This window comes from Mesoplodon densirostris, chromosome 7 (assembly GCF_025265405.1).
Source record: "Mesoplodon densirostris isolate mMesDen1 chromosome 7, mMesDen1 primary haplotype, whole genome shotgun sequence".
NCBI classification, from domain to species: domain Eukaryota; kingdom Metazoa; phylum Chordata; class Mammalia; order Artiodactyla; family Ziphiidae; genus Mesoplodon; species Mesoplodon densirostris.
The window spans coordinates 114968285-114983078 of NC_082667.1; the positions used below are offsets into that span (position 1 = coordinate 114968285).

The following is a 14794-nucleotide window of genomic DNA, read 5'->3' on the forward strand; positions in this document are numbered from 1 at the left end:
ACTTAAGACAGTTTTTTAAATGAGTTGAGACTGCTTAAATAGTAAAATAAAAAGACTAAGGGGTAAGCTTTAATAACTTTTTAAAAAGTTTACAAACTCATTTTAAGATGGACTTAGGTCAGACAATATGACAGCTAAAAAAGAGTGAAGATTTAGCCTCAAATTATAGCAAAAATAAAGAAAGGGGGAGGGTTGGGGAAGAGAAGAGATTGGGAAGAAAGAACTTTTTCTAGAACACTGGAGCTAGAGACTGAATTCCTCTGCTGGTCTGCTGAAGATATTTTGGAAGTGATAAGCTAATTCTCTCTCTCAATGGGTTTAAAGATGTGACTAAACGTGGGGTGTTGGAATAGCCATTTTTTTGGAGTTCTACTTCTAAAGCTCTGTGAATGGTAACTAGGTGGATTAAAAGTCTGTTTTCTTCTCTCTCCCTTATTTGGCTGATATATCTTCTTCCAGATTTGGAAACTCATAGACATCGCTATGAAATGTATCACAGACCATGAGTCACTATGAAAAGGACAAGTGTGTAAACTGCCTTACCAGTGAAAAATCCTCTGCCTGTCCTCCCCTTTTTTTCTGGGACAAAACTTCAGTTTTTTCTCTCTGATTCATATCCTGGGGAAATCAAATCACAAAATGGCTATGCTTAATAAAAAATATCTCCAACCCAACTCACTTTAAGAATGTAAACTCTTTTTAATCCAGATGTTCATGATCTCCCCCACATAAAAGCCTTTTCTTCAGAAGACTTTGGTGCCATTTAAGACAGGTAAAAGAGTCATAGAACCACTCATACACAAAAGTTATGAAGTCCCATTAGCCAACGGGTCTAAAAAGTGTGTCTGCTGGTGGCAACTATTTTAAAGATGAGAATTAGCAGGAGAAAGAACTAGAGTTTATTTGAGCCCACCAGTGCCAGGTATGCTAGGGGTTCTTCTATAGTAATGGTTGACATTGACTGAATTCTTACTAGCTATGAGGTACCATTCTAAGTTTTACAGGCATTATTTTATTTAACTCAAACTACTCCATGAGATAAATACTATGATGGATCCCAGTTCTAGGAGGAGGGAAATGAGGCTCAGAGAGGCTCACTAACTTGCTCAGGATCAGGTAGCAAGTAAGATGCAGAGATGAGATTCAAACTCAGATCTGTCTGACACCAGAACTTAAACTATTAACTACTATCCTCAATAGTGCTTTAAAAAAGGTAGATATACTATCTCCATTATGTATAGGAAATGGAAGCTCAGGGAAGTAACCTGATCAAGAGCACACATTAATGTTTCTTTGGCTTGGCATTTGAACTCAGGTCAGGTGGACTCCAATATTTATGTTCTAGGCACAGAGATATTAAGCCCCAAAGAGGAGCTGCTATCCTCACTCACATTCAACTCCATGGAAATTATTCTTACATCAATTCAAATAAATGAATGTCTACTCTGTACAGAGCACTATATACGAATGAGACTCTGAAGATAATGCGAAAGATGTAAATATATTGTACCTACTGCCAATAGACTTTAAGTTCTAGTTGGCAGAGAAAATACATATATGAATGGATTGAGGTCGGTTGCAAAGCATTGTGTCACCACAGGTAATATGACATCCTATGATATGAATAAATTCTGAAGCAATGCAGGGGAAACCAGTGACTGGAGAAGAAAGTTCATCAATGAACGCTGAGAAGAGGAATAAAATGAAGCCTATGATGAACGGAGTTGATCCCATTTCCACTACCTTCCTGACTATTTTGTCAGTAGGAAGAAAACATACTTTGGAGAAGCTATGGAAAGAGAACACAACCTTAGCACTTATTAGAAAGGTTTCACTAAAGGTATGGCTTATGATCACAGAGCCATGGAAAGACTGAAGGAGAGGAAAGGATTTTTCTGTGACTACAGCTAAAACTACTAGTTATTACTCTTTCCCTTGGCGAATAGATTTCCATAGGGTTCCATCAAATACAAACCATAATAGTTATAAATCAAATCCAGACATTCTCTACAAAGGAAGGCAAAAGGGCAGAGGGGAGGGAAGGGCATCAATTTCAACGCTTTCAAGGGATTTTCCATGAGATCTATCCAGTCTAATGAGAAAGAAGAAAAACTTCACTTCTGAATTAATCTTGAAAATAGAGCTTTACCGGATGAACGAACTAGAACGCCAATGCTTATTTCAGTTCCCCTCCCTGCAAACCTCCAATTTAATAAAGAATGGGCTGTTGAAAAGAATCTCGGGGATGGTAGACAAGTATTCCCTATTTACAAGGTCATATCTAAGCTATGTTCAACTTTTCTTCAATCTAAGACATAGACTTCAGCCTTTAATAGGAAGATTTACTGAAGCTTCCCTGAAGATAGCATGTTCCAAACTGTACTAAAGAAGAAAAAGAGGCACTCAAGATGCTAATGAATATTACTAAATAAAACAGTTCTAGAGTCAAATAACTTTAGGAAAGCTGAGTTCAATTGTTTGCAGCCTTAGACATGTGCATGTACATTTTGTATCTCTACTGGGGACATATTCAGAATTTCTCAAACTTGTTTGAACTTAGAATACCCTGTTATTTTGTGGAACTTGTACTACAATCTCATAGGTCTAGTATTCCAAAAAGGAGCCACGTTCTCTTTCCTTACATAACTTTTAGAAAGACGAGGTAAATTGAATAATGGGTGGAGAAAGAAAACTACCAACTGGCCATGGCTTTGACCCCATGCCTGGGAGTGATAAGCCTTTACTTCCATGGACTCTGGGTTCATCACTGAATAAGAGTGAGTGACAAATCTCTAATGCCTCGTTCCATGATTTTCAGGGCTACCCTCACAGCAACATGAAGAAGCAGCAGAGTCATTCTCTCCTATAATGGGCAGCTCTGGGTTGGCCTTGGTGGTGTCCGTGGAAGACAAGGCAGGGCTTCCTTCCCAGGTGATGGCCAAGAGCTCTGGAAAACTGGAGGAGCACATGGAGTGAATGATTAGTTTTACAGTGTGCCTAAACCACTGGGACAACTAAAATTTAGTATTTCATCCTAGTCTCTGAGATATACTCAAGGACTCAAAGTTCAGACTCCTTTAGAGGGTCATTCTGTATCTGCTGGCTGTACTTCCCTGCCCTCTCCCACACCTGAGCAGAACCTAAGACAAATTCACACAGAATATAATGGGATCACACTTCTTCAGATCCTCTGTGTGAGTGTGACTCTTTACAATACTATCATTATTTATGATTATTCAAAGAGGAGGAAACAGAGGCACTGAAGGGAAAGTTTCACCTCTTAGAGTAGTATAGCTAGAGGGAAATCCTTAGGCGAACCTTCTGTCTACAGAAATACAGTTCACTTGGTGGAGAGAACACCTTATAATCACTACATCCAAACGATTTAATTCCTACCCTGTGACGTGGCCAGCTGAGTCAAACTGCACTATCCTCAGAGTGAGAGATACAGGAAAAGTCAGTCAACTCGTTAATGTGTGATGCATTGTGCAATAGCATTAACCACAGTGTTTAGCCAGTGAGTAAAATTAACATAACTCTCAAGGCGAACACTGTATCTTTCCATGTAACGGTATTTATTCATTTTTTCATACTTCCAAATATTGTTGTCAATTAAGAACTCTCTGTTGTAACAATAAATGCATTTGAAGAATAACTTAAGTTTGTATTGTGCTTTACAGTTTATAAAGTACTTTCATTTACGTGTCTTATTTTATCCTCAGTATAACTCTGAGAGGTGGAACTTAGTGTCTTCATTTTATGATGTAGAAATCAGAGATTGAGAGATTATCACCAAATTAATAGTTGGCAGAGTGAGATGGAAACCCAGCCTCTCTGATTTCAGCACCGTCAACTCCCCATGAAGTGAAGTACTACCCACGTGCTCCAAAGGATGTCCCTTATAAGTTCCTGGTAATCTCAATTTTTTCTGTATTCCTTGTGCAAAGGTACTAGTAAAACTAGTACTTTATTTAAAACTGTCTTATTTACCAATTATTTAATGAATATCTGCCTTATCTATCCCACTCAAACATAAGCCTTTGGTTACACTGTACTTTCAGAGACCCCTGAAGAATGTCCCCTCCCTCTAGACCCTATACAACCAGGTTCAATCCTATGCAACAGAACCCAGCACAGACCAGGGGTGGTCCCTTCCTACCTCTCGGAAATTCTCTCTGGACTCCTCAACCCCTGTCCTCGCTTAGGGAGGAGACCCTCCTGGGTGCCATGTGCTCCTAGAGCACCAGTGCAGTCGTCTGTGGAGGATTCACACCACCACACTGTACTGCAAGTGTCTGTTTATCATGTCCGCACTTGACCTTGGGTATCTTGAGAACAGCGATCTTGGGTTCCTTCACTTTCAATCCCCAGAATCTAGTATACAGTAGGCTGTCAATAATTAATAAATAAGTAATCTAATAAATACATACAGTAACACAAAACCAATTAAGGAAGTTATCGCCTTTGAGGAGTTCCCAGTCTCATGAGGGAGAAAGACCGATCAAGAGACCACAACAGGGCTTCCCTGGTGGCGCAGTGGTTGGGAGTCCGCCTGCCGATGCAGGGGACACGGGTTCGTGCCCCTGTCCGGGAGGATCCCACGTGCCGCAGAGCGGCTGGGCCCGTGAGCCATGTCCGCTGAGCCTGCGCGTCCGGAGCCTGTGCTCCGCAGCAGGAGAGGCCACAGCAGTGAGAGGCCTGCGTACCGCAAAAAAAAAAATAGAGACCACGACAAGCAACATCCGGGGTGCAGATGGGTTCAAGGTGCTCTGGGAGTGCAGACAGGTAGGGATTGTGCTGCTCGGCCCTCAGAGACAGTGAAGTTGGGCAGAAGCTTCAAGAAGAGTAGAAGGTCCCCAGCCAATGGGCGTGGAGCTGAGAGAAAAGGGTGGGAGTGGGCCGCAAAGGGCGACAGCAGGCTTTAGAGGGGTTCTATCTACTTTTGGGCTGTACAGCAGCCCCTTCTCTGGGGGAGCGGCCCCTCTCTCCAGCCAACCTCACGGTTCTAACAGCAGCTACAAGTCATGCACGGTATCTTGTCCCCCTGGCCCAGAGGACTTCCCAGAGGTTTTGAAAATTTCTTCAGGCTCACCAAGGAAGCAAATCTGAGAGAACAGAGCTGACTGGGAGAGAGAAGCTGAGGACAAAGTTGGAGGAAGGGTGTCGTGGAAGTGCTCGAGTCCCTGACTCTGGTGATGTCTGGAGTCTGGTGGACCCCTGCCTTTGCTGAAGTTTGGTTTTCTACCTCAACTTAGTCAAGCTGGTTTTCTGTCACTTGCAAACACAAGAATCCAGATCCACACTAAGACCTTACTAATATCTCCCACAACATGCAGAGATAGGCGCAAGGTAGCTACTCGATATTTTATTCCTCAAATGGACCTTTTCCCATCATCGAGTTCAATCTCTTTATTTAAAGATGGGGACACAGGCTTGGGCACTTTTCCCCAAGGTACCCATCCGACTCACAACAGAAGCTGAACTCTCTTCCCAGAACAGGGCTGTGTCCACACAGACTGCTGCCCTTGTTGGCATCTGCTGGGTAATTAGCCTCAAGGTAAGAAGTGATAACAGGGTTCACATTTGGTGAAAAAATCACAATGGGCAAAGAACTCATGATACGACTGTAAAGTGATGATGTTATTGTTTTCTACTTAATTCTATAACTAGCCCCTGGCATGCATCTGGTAGGTGGGTGTTTTGAGACAAGGCACACCTTGACCTCAAGTAGTTGACCAAGTAGAATGAGAAGTTGTACCGTTTACCAGAGCTCATAGACCCTCAAATTAGCCATCTGGGAGAATATGTACTTATTACTTTTGCAAGTGCTGACAAGTCTCCTTTGAACCGGTTACGAGCCAAACAAAAATGTCACCTCATAATTTCATAAGTGCATTTAAATTCTTTTTTTTTTTTTTTTTTTTTTGCGATATGTGGGCCTCTCACTGTCGTGGTCTCTCCCATTGCGGAGCACAGGCTCTGGACGCGCAGGCTCAACGGCCATGGCTCACGGGCCTAGCCGCTCCGCGGCATGGGGGATCTTCCTGGACCGGGGCACGAATCCGTGTCGCCTGTATCGGCAGGCAGACTCTCAACCACTGCGCCACCAGGGAAGCCCTTAAATTCATTTTTAATCAAAAATGGTATCATTCAGCTGGACCAACTGGATACGGCACTTGGTTTTTAGAAAATGCAAAACAGCCTCCAAAGACAACCATTTCCTCCTACTAAGTATATCCAAAAGAATACGCTATGGGTTCTGAGGTCTACTGTAAAATAGGAGGTTCAAAGATGTTTTGCCCGAGGCTAGGCAGCATCCCTGCCCTGAAAGGAACTATACTATTCAGGATGGGTAAATTTTTACGTATTGTTAAAATAATGACTTCTAGAATTTATATTAAATTTCCAGACAGGCATATATCTGCCTAGAGGCAGGTGTCAATATAACCTTAAGTCACCTTGAGTCCCATCCAGCTCTGTGATCCTGCAGTTGCTTATACTGGATTTCTCCAGTCTGTGATGGGCTGAAGAGCTATTTCTGTCCTAGTTCTTTTCCTTATATAGGTCAGATCCCATTCCAGTGAGTACCATAACAATAACCACCTCATGGCCAGGTTATTTTAGACAACCTGATAAAACGAGAATCAAGCATGACCTCCAAGCCAGAGTTGGCTGTGACAGAATTTGACCTGAATATTTAAGCAAGGAGGCAGCCAGTGTCTTAAATTTTTAGCCCCATGGCACTAGGTCACTGCAGGACAGTCAGACAAAGGTACGGAAAAATCATCAGTGAGTCCAAACCACAGTACTCAGATTCCTGAATCAGTGACCCCAGTAGCCTGCTAGGCACTGCAAAATCAGAATGTCTGGGGACCCAATGCTGTGTGTCTCCATGTAAGGAGAGTCTCCATTTTCTGTCAACTCCAGCCAAAGAACAGCATGGAGACTTGTGCATCCAATTTAAGGTCTGTAAATAAGCCCTCCTGTCATACTGGATACCCCCAAACCTGCAGTTCCTTTCTCCATTCTTTCCCAGTAGGGCTGGCTTCACGTTTCTTTTTGCATTTGCTGCTCTTTCTTGGAACAAAGTGTTAGCTGCCACCCTCTGTAATGTTCCTCTACAAGAATGTAAATTCCCTGAGTATAGCAACTTGTTTGTTTGGCTCCCAGCTCTATTTAATATCCAAGTTGTCCTGCTGGAAAGCAAGCGCCATAAAAGTATGAAATCTCTTGTCTAGAACCGTGCCTGGCATATAGTAAGTGCTCGATAATTATTTGCTGAATGAGCGAATGAATACATGATGAACAGTCATTGTGCAGGACCCAACTCCAATGCCACTCCTCCCTTCCCAGAGCAGTTACAGGTCTTTCCTCTGACCCTTTAGTACTGTTTGCATCTCTCTATTATAACATTTATGGAATACTCTACTTATGTTATATCTGTTTTCCCAGGTAAACTGGAAAATACTTTATGGCAGGAACTATGCTTTTATAACTCCATGTCCTTGTGCCTAAAATAGTAAGAGTTCACTCGATGTTTATTGCTTCAATGATCATAAGAATGAATAAAAATGTTTCTCTTGTAACAATGAACACTGAGGATTTATGATTTAACATCATACCTCACATTCTGCCTGGACTCCAGAGCTTTCCAAACTGAAGAAGCCGTGAGTCACTGGGCTTGGAGGGGAGGGGTGTTTGTTTGTGGAGGACTTGTTTCCCGACCTCGATGAATCACATGTATAATCACCCCAACTGCATCCTGTCTGGGGAAGTAACCAAAACCCCTATTTCTGGCCCGAATGGCTTTTTGGTTTTATGAGTAAATGCCACTGACATGTCATTAAATAAATGCCCTCAGAAAGCCCCCAGCCAGTGCCATAACCTATGACAGTCAGGTTGTAGAGGAGCATTCTTGTGAACACAGCACAAGACAAAGGAGTGAACGTTATTCGCCTTGCCTGGACCACTGTTCTAGATTCTAACTGCGACCTTGCATCCAAGTTCTTTTCAAACATCTGTTACACTCTTCTCCAGTAAATCACAGGTATGATCATGTAATTCTCCTGCAGAAAAATATGTGATGGTTCTCATCATCAACTGAAAACAGACCAAACTTTTTTTTTTTTTTTTTTTTTTGCGGTACGCGGGCCTCTCCCTGCTGTGGCCTCTCCCGTTGTGGAGCACAGGCTCCGGACACGCAGGCCCAGCGGCCATGGCCCACGGGCTCAAGCCGCTCCGCGGCATGTGGGATCCTCCCAGACCGGGGCACGAACCCGTGTCCCCTCCATCGGCAGGCGGACTCTCAACCACTGCGCCACCAGGGAAGCCCCAGACCAAACTTTTTAAATCTACAACTCCCTCTAGGTTCTGGCTCTGACCTTCTTCACCTGCCATACCTTCCTGCATGCCTATATTAACCATATGCTCCCAATAAGATGAATGATTTTCTGATCACATACAAATCCTATACTTTGCTCTGTGACTTTGCTCCCTGTTTCCTCTTAGAATGCCCACCTCCTACTATTTCCAAATGTCTAAAATCTACATACTCTCTAAGTCTCACCAAATGCCACTTCCTCCACAGCATCATCAGTGATGTTCCAATAAGGAAGAATAATGTCTCTTTGAGCATGCGCAGATTTTTTAATCTGTGCTCCCTTTCCATTAATTATTTCTAATTGCATTATAGACACGTACACGCATGTTCATTTCTCTGATAAATCACTTCCTGAAGAATATCTGAATCTTAGTCAATGTGATACTCCTTCAACTCCTAGTGGTGCGTGCCAGAGTGCACACTCCAAATAAACATTGTTAGAGGAAAATCTGAATTAGATCAATTGTTTAAGTCCTTATCTTTGGCTCAGAATCTTTAGGAAAGGTCTGACTTAGAATTTTTTAATTCTCATCTCTCTCATTTTATCCCTTATCTCCTTTCCAAGAAAATATAAGATTCAGAAAGTCTTTGGTCTCTGCAAAGAACTTGGTTTATATCCATAGATCCCAAAGGCAAGGTATTCATCCCAGCCTTCCTTCCTCCTATATCCAGTTCCTATGGCCCACCTTGCTAGTAGATACAACAAGCTCAAGTGAGAAAATATAATTTTGACCATAAACCCAGTAAAAGGAAAACATAGTTGAGAGGTATTGCCATTTCAAAAAGCAAACTTTAAAAAAGATAGCATAGGGCTTCCCTGGTGGCACAGTCGTTGAGAGTCTGCTTGTGGATGCAGGGGACACGGGTTCGTGCCCCGGTCCGGGAAGATCCCACATGCCGCGGAGCGGCTGGGCCCGTGAGCCATGGCCACTGAGCCTGTGCGTCTGGAGCCTGTGCTCCGCAACGGGAGAGGCCACAACAGTGAGAGGCCCGCGTACTGCAAAAAAAAAAAAGATAGCATACTCCACAAAGACTTTGCTGTTACTGGCTATTTCAGAATACCTGCGCCCCAGTGCCAATTTCAGGGTGGTCATATTCCTTCAGTGCGGATAAGCGAGAGTTGAAGCAATAAAGCTTAGCTTTGTTTGACTGCAAAGCACCTTCCTCTCCTTTTGGTTTATTAGTACCATTCTGGTTATGAGAATAGGGAGGTAGAAGCAGAACAAGGTTAAAATCACCCATGTCAAGGTCAGATACAGAGGGAACAGAATGTCAAGAGTTTTGCTTCCTCAACTATCTTTCAGCAACGAGCACTTCTGCGCAGATGAAAGAGATGGACGGCCATCACTTCCCCCTGAGAGCCACCTCCACAGGCCACTTCCGTCCAGGCTGCCATCAAGGCGGGGCCCCTCACTCTCTAGAGGCTAAGTCCTACCCACACCACTTACTGGCTGAATGACCATGGAAAAGTCTGCAATTTCTCTGTCCTTTAAATTGCAAAAGAACGTGGTCAGACTTTATAAACTGTAAAGCGCTGCTTAAATATTAGTTGTTGGCGTAAATTCAGACACTTTATAAACTGTAAAGTGCTGCTTAAATATTAGTTGTTGGCGTAAATTCAAAGACAACTGGCTTTGTTTTTGTTTTCATTACCCTACACCTGGAGTCAGCAAACTTTTTTCTGTAAAGGGCCAAATAAGAAATACTTTAGGCTTTGTGGACTGTATGGGGTCTACTGCAACTACTTAACTCTGCCTTTATAGCAGGAGAGCAACCACTGACAATATGCAAATGACAGGATATGCTTGGTTCCGATAAAACTTTATTTACAGAAACAGGTGGCAGACTGGATTTGGCCCATGGGCCATATTTGCAAATCCCTGACCTACATCTTTGAAGGAAATGAAACCTCAGAGGCAGACAGAAGGTCTTACTAAAATCTTTCCCGGTGCTAATGATTTTGTCACTTCTTGTGAGCAACTGTCCTGAGGCTTACAGACATCTCTTTTAGGTACTTTTTGAAATCAGAGTTTTAGTTTTGTGTATTACCATCACCATCTTCATCAACATCATTTTGTACCTGAGAAGTATTACTGAGACAGGCATAAAAGAACCCTAGTTTTCTACACCTATCACTTGACCACACTCTCTTCTGGGAAAGACAGCTCTGATTATTGTTGAAGAAAATATCAATCACACTTGTGGTGAAAGGTCACTACATTTTTTAACAAATTGGTCCTTTGAGCAAGATGAATTTTAATGGATTGGTTTATTAACCTAAAGGTTGAACCAGACTGAGAGTAACTGAATGATTTGCTCATAATTAGTATTATTTATAATTATTTTACTTGGGAAAAAAGTATCACCTTAAATGTCAGGATGTTTTTTAATTGCTTCAGATGAGATTCAAAATAATTGACTTTGCAAGTGTATTTAAAAAAAAACTCATTTAAAATTATCTAAAGCTGCTAAGAGTCTGTCTGCAAGAGGTAAGATATTGATATTCATTACTAGGAACAGGGCAGAAATTGATCCATGATTTTTTTGTAACCACACAAATTGTGTATTGTGGTCACTTCTGGACTCGAAAAGAGCTGGAATGCTGATAGGGTGATGTGTCTTTCCTCTTGCCCATTAAATCTGTTCTCTAAGTAAGTATGCCATGTGAATGTCAGCATATGTCTTTTACTCCAATATATATTTGCATATATTTTATATTAAAAAGGGAGTAAGTACATGCTTGAAAAGAGAAGGGATACATACGTGCTTGGAGGTTGTAGGAAAATACAGTCTATGTACATATTGTGCACGTATACACGTGATTTGGATGGGATACCAACTTTTTGGAGGTGAGTAGGTGTATCATTGAGCATCTCTGTAAATATTTATCAGTCAATTGGTGGAGAAGAAAAGGAGGGCACATTAACATCTGTGGAAAGATAGCTTTTAAAATAATGCAAGCTGTAAAATACGGATAAATCACTAGTAAAAAACCTGCAGCAGAATAACAATGATGATACCTTATAATTATGCAACACTGTCGAGTTACAAACTTTTGGTGTGCTCAGATATAATCTCAGGAGTGTCTCCCATCTACATCTGGAGGCAGCAAGGAAGGCTAGTAAGGACTTCACCTGACAGAAGGGGAAGAGATGGCTCAGTGAAGTCCAAGGATCTGCTCCCAGTCTACACTGCCTTCCCCGTATTCCACACTCATCTGGAACCCGCAGAAAGGGTGAACGTGTCCACAGGTATCAAAGCCAACCTCAGCAGCCTTCATAGGTCGCCTCAACCAGCCTGACTCAGAATGCAGACCCCAGTTTCCCATGTGAGGGATTTTAGTGAATTAAGTAACAAGCAGACTGGAAAGAACATCCCAGGCAGGGAATATGGTGACGGGATTAAAAACACAGCCTCTTATTCGCTTCTCCCAAGCACATTCAGTCTGAGCATGTGCCTGAGACACGGTGTGACACTGACATGGGCGGCACAGAGTCCAGGACACAGCCAGACCATGCTTCCAGCGAGCAAAGCAGACACCATCAATCACTAGCTGCATGTTTGAGACAGAGAAAAATGTAGCCGAGGCTGGGAAAAAGAACATTCGAAGATGGCTAAAAGGGAAAGAACACAAAGTTTCCCACTTATTTGCCAAAGACATGCATATATATAGATACACACACACACACTCACACACACACAGGTTCCTCCAAAGCTCCGTAAGAAAATACCCTGCTGAGAGCAGTAAGGGTATATTAACTAATTATTATTAATGCTATCTTTTATTTGGCTAGCAATCATAATCCATTAAGAGCATTTATTCACATTATCTTACTGATTCAACCCTCAGAAAAATCCTATAAGGCTCATCAGGAATACATTATTATCTCCCTTTTATAGACAAAGAAAACGGAGACGAGAGGTTTCCTTGCTTGAGTTAATCTCGCTAAATGGCAGAATGAGAACCTGACCCCTAGTCCTTCCTGAGAGCAACTGTGGGAAACTGGACGGAAGGAGGGAAGGCCTGAGACATTGGTTCAGAGTGGGAAGAACCTGAACACACTGCCCTCAGCCCAGAATTCTTCCTCGTTTAGGTCAAAAGGCCGGAGTAGGTGTGGCCCTGTGACACACAACCAGAACGGCTAGAGCGACTTCCAGGCACACTTACTCACTTTGAATTTTCTTGTGCAACTGAGCGTTTGCTCGCAAACTCCTGGCCTCCAATGTCCTGTGAAGTTTCTGGGCAGCTGAGTTGGAACCAACTTCAAACAAGTTTAAGTCTCTGATTCAGCCCCCAAACCCTCCCTCTCCGGCTCTGTGGTCAGTCTTTTGCATCACGACCTACGAGCGAGCAGTTTTTCTTTTGCACTCCTTTGGGGCTCCTCCCTCGCTCTCCCTCAGTCTCCCAGGTCCTGTCTGCACTTCTCCCCCTCCGCCTCTCCTGTCCATCCACTTTTCCCACCATCAGGGGGCTCTGTGCCCCGTGTGCCCCTCCGTTGTCCTCTCCCGGGTACCTACCTGGGCTCGGCAGCCACAGGCACCTTCCGGCTGCCCCTCGGCTTTCTTGGTTCTCTGTCTGATGCTGTCTGAAGCCGCCTGCCTCCATCCAGGGCCTGGGATGCACGAAAGTCTTCAAGCTCTTTGTTACTTTTCCACCTTAGTTGATGAGGCTAGGTAAATAACAACAAACCAGAAAAGATGGCGTATCAGCTGTGGTTCTCACCCGAAGCTTCCAGAAGTGTCAGCTCAGGCCCCAACATTGCAACAAAGGAATCTAACAGTTGGGTACGCGAAAATCAGTTAAGAGGACAGGAGGAGAGAACTTCAGCGCTTCCCAAACTCTGCTGCCCTCCGGGGGCTCCCCCTTGTGGAAGATGCAGGGCATGGCAAGGCGGTACCCAGGCGGGTCAGGGCCTCCGGGAGGAGGGGGAGAGGAGCTCACACACCCCCGGGGTGCGCACCCCCGGGGCTGTGGAGTCCTGCTCCAGCCATGAATAACAGCCCCTGTGTGAGCCCCTCTGTAACTAATCAGGGAACCGCTTTGGGGAGAGACAAGAGTTCCCCATGCCTGGGGGTCTCTGGTCCAGGTGAGTATGGAGTCATGAGCTTGCACAGCTTACACTCTGTATGGACGTGGTGACTGGCAACCACTTGCCTCTTCTTCACGTCCAATTCCCTCAACAGCACAAATGTATCATAAAGTCGGACATTCACACAGGGCTATTCTGGTGGGACAGGCGTGGTCTCCGCCGTCTGAGGACAGGGAGACGGTCCAGGCTCTTGGACTCTGGCCAGTGTGGGCACCCATCCTTTTGGAGTCCTGGCAACTTCCTGCTCCCCACTTGATGGAAACAGACTGTATGTTCACATAGTATCTTTCTCCGGAGAGATTCCGCCTCAGTCATTCCCACCTACCCTGGCAGTCAAGTAGGAAGTCAAATATAGCACTCTTTCTGCAAACAGAATGGGAGGCTCATGCAACCTAGAAAGGTGTCCAGTGCTCTAGAAAAGCCATCGGTGGAGCTAAGGGCCCAGGTTTCCCAACTTCCCCGTGCCTCCTGTGTCTAGACTGTGTTCTGTCTCGGCAGAGCGGGGGTGGTGGGGCTCCGGGGCCTTCCTCAGCGCAGGGCAATGAGCGGCACCCTTAAGGAGTATTGACCGACGCGGTGGCCGTGAAGACCACGTGCTGGGTGTGACACAGACAGCTGGACCCAGACCGAGCCAGCCGGAGAGACTGTGTCATTGTGTCAAAAGCTGGGGAAACAACCAGTGGGCCTACTGGGATGCTCTTTATTCGCCAGAACCGAGTAAGGAAGCTGCAGAACGACAACAGTGCCCCAGCCAGAGTTCACAAGCCACCACGTGTGTGGTGACACATTATCTCATTTCACCCTTATACCATTTCTGAGATGGAGTTGGGTTAACCCCATTTTATAGATGAAGAAACTGAGTTCAGAGTGGTTAATTGCCCACAAGATAAGTGGCCATGATACGGGTCAAACCTAAATCTATTTCAGCCTAGAGCTCTTCTCACCATATCACATTGCCTCCGTGACTCTTCTAACTGTCCTGGCCAGGGGACTCAGGCCATGGCATACTAATTTCAGCAAGCCAAATCTCAAGCCAATTCCCACTGATGTCTATTTAAACTCCATTACCTCCCTGATGTTGGTAGCAGCTCTGTACTGAACCACACAGAAAGACTGAGCTGGGAGTAAAAATATAAAATTCCCCTTACTAAAAACCATCGCTTCTTCACTGGCTCTTTCTCCATAAGCAACCTTGACACTATAGAACCAAAGAGAAAACAAACACAGAAATACCCTGGGCAAAAGGAGCTGAAATAATGTGATGAAGGAGATGTGTCGAGTCATGATATGAACTCACTAAATATTTCTATACTATACCTATACC

General features: G+C 44.0%; 1 long non-coding RNA gene across 1 annotated transcript in view; it reads right to left on the reverse strand.

Moving 5' to 3' along the window:
- Positions 1-2619: 2619 nt before the first annotated feature.
- Positions 2620-14794, reverse strand: part of LOC132493191 (uncharacterized) — a 92210-nt gene continuing 80035 nt past the window's right edge. The window contains exons 3-4 of the long non-coding RNA XR_009532964.1: positions 12899-13050; positions 2620-2955 (exon numbers count right to left, since the gene is read on the reverse strand). This is a non-coding gene — a long non-coding RNA (uncharacterized LOC132493191). The remainder of the gene's footprint in view (positions 2956-12898; positions 13051-14794) is intronic.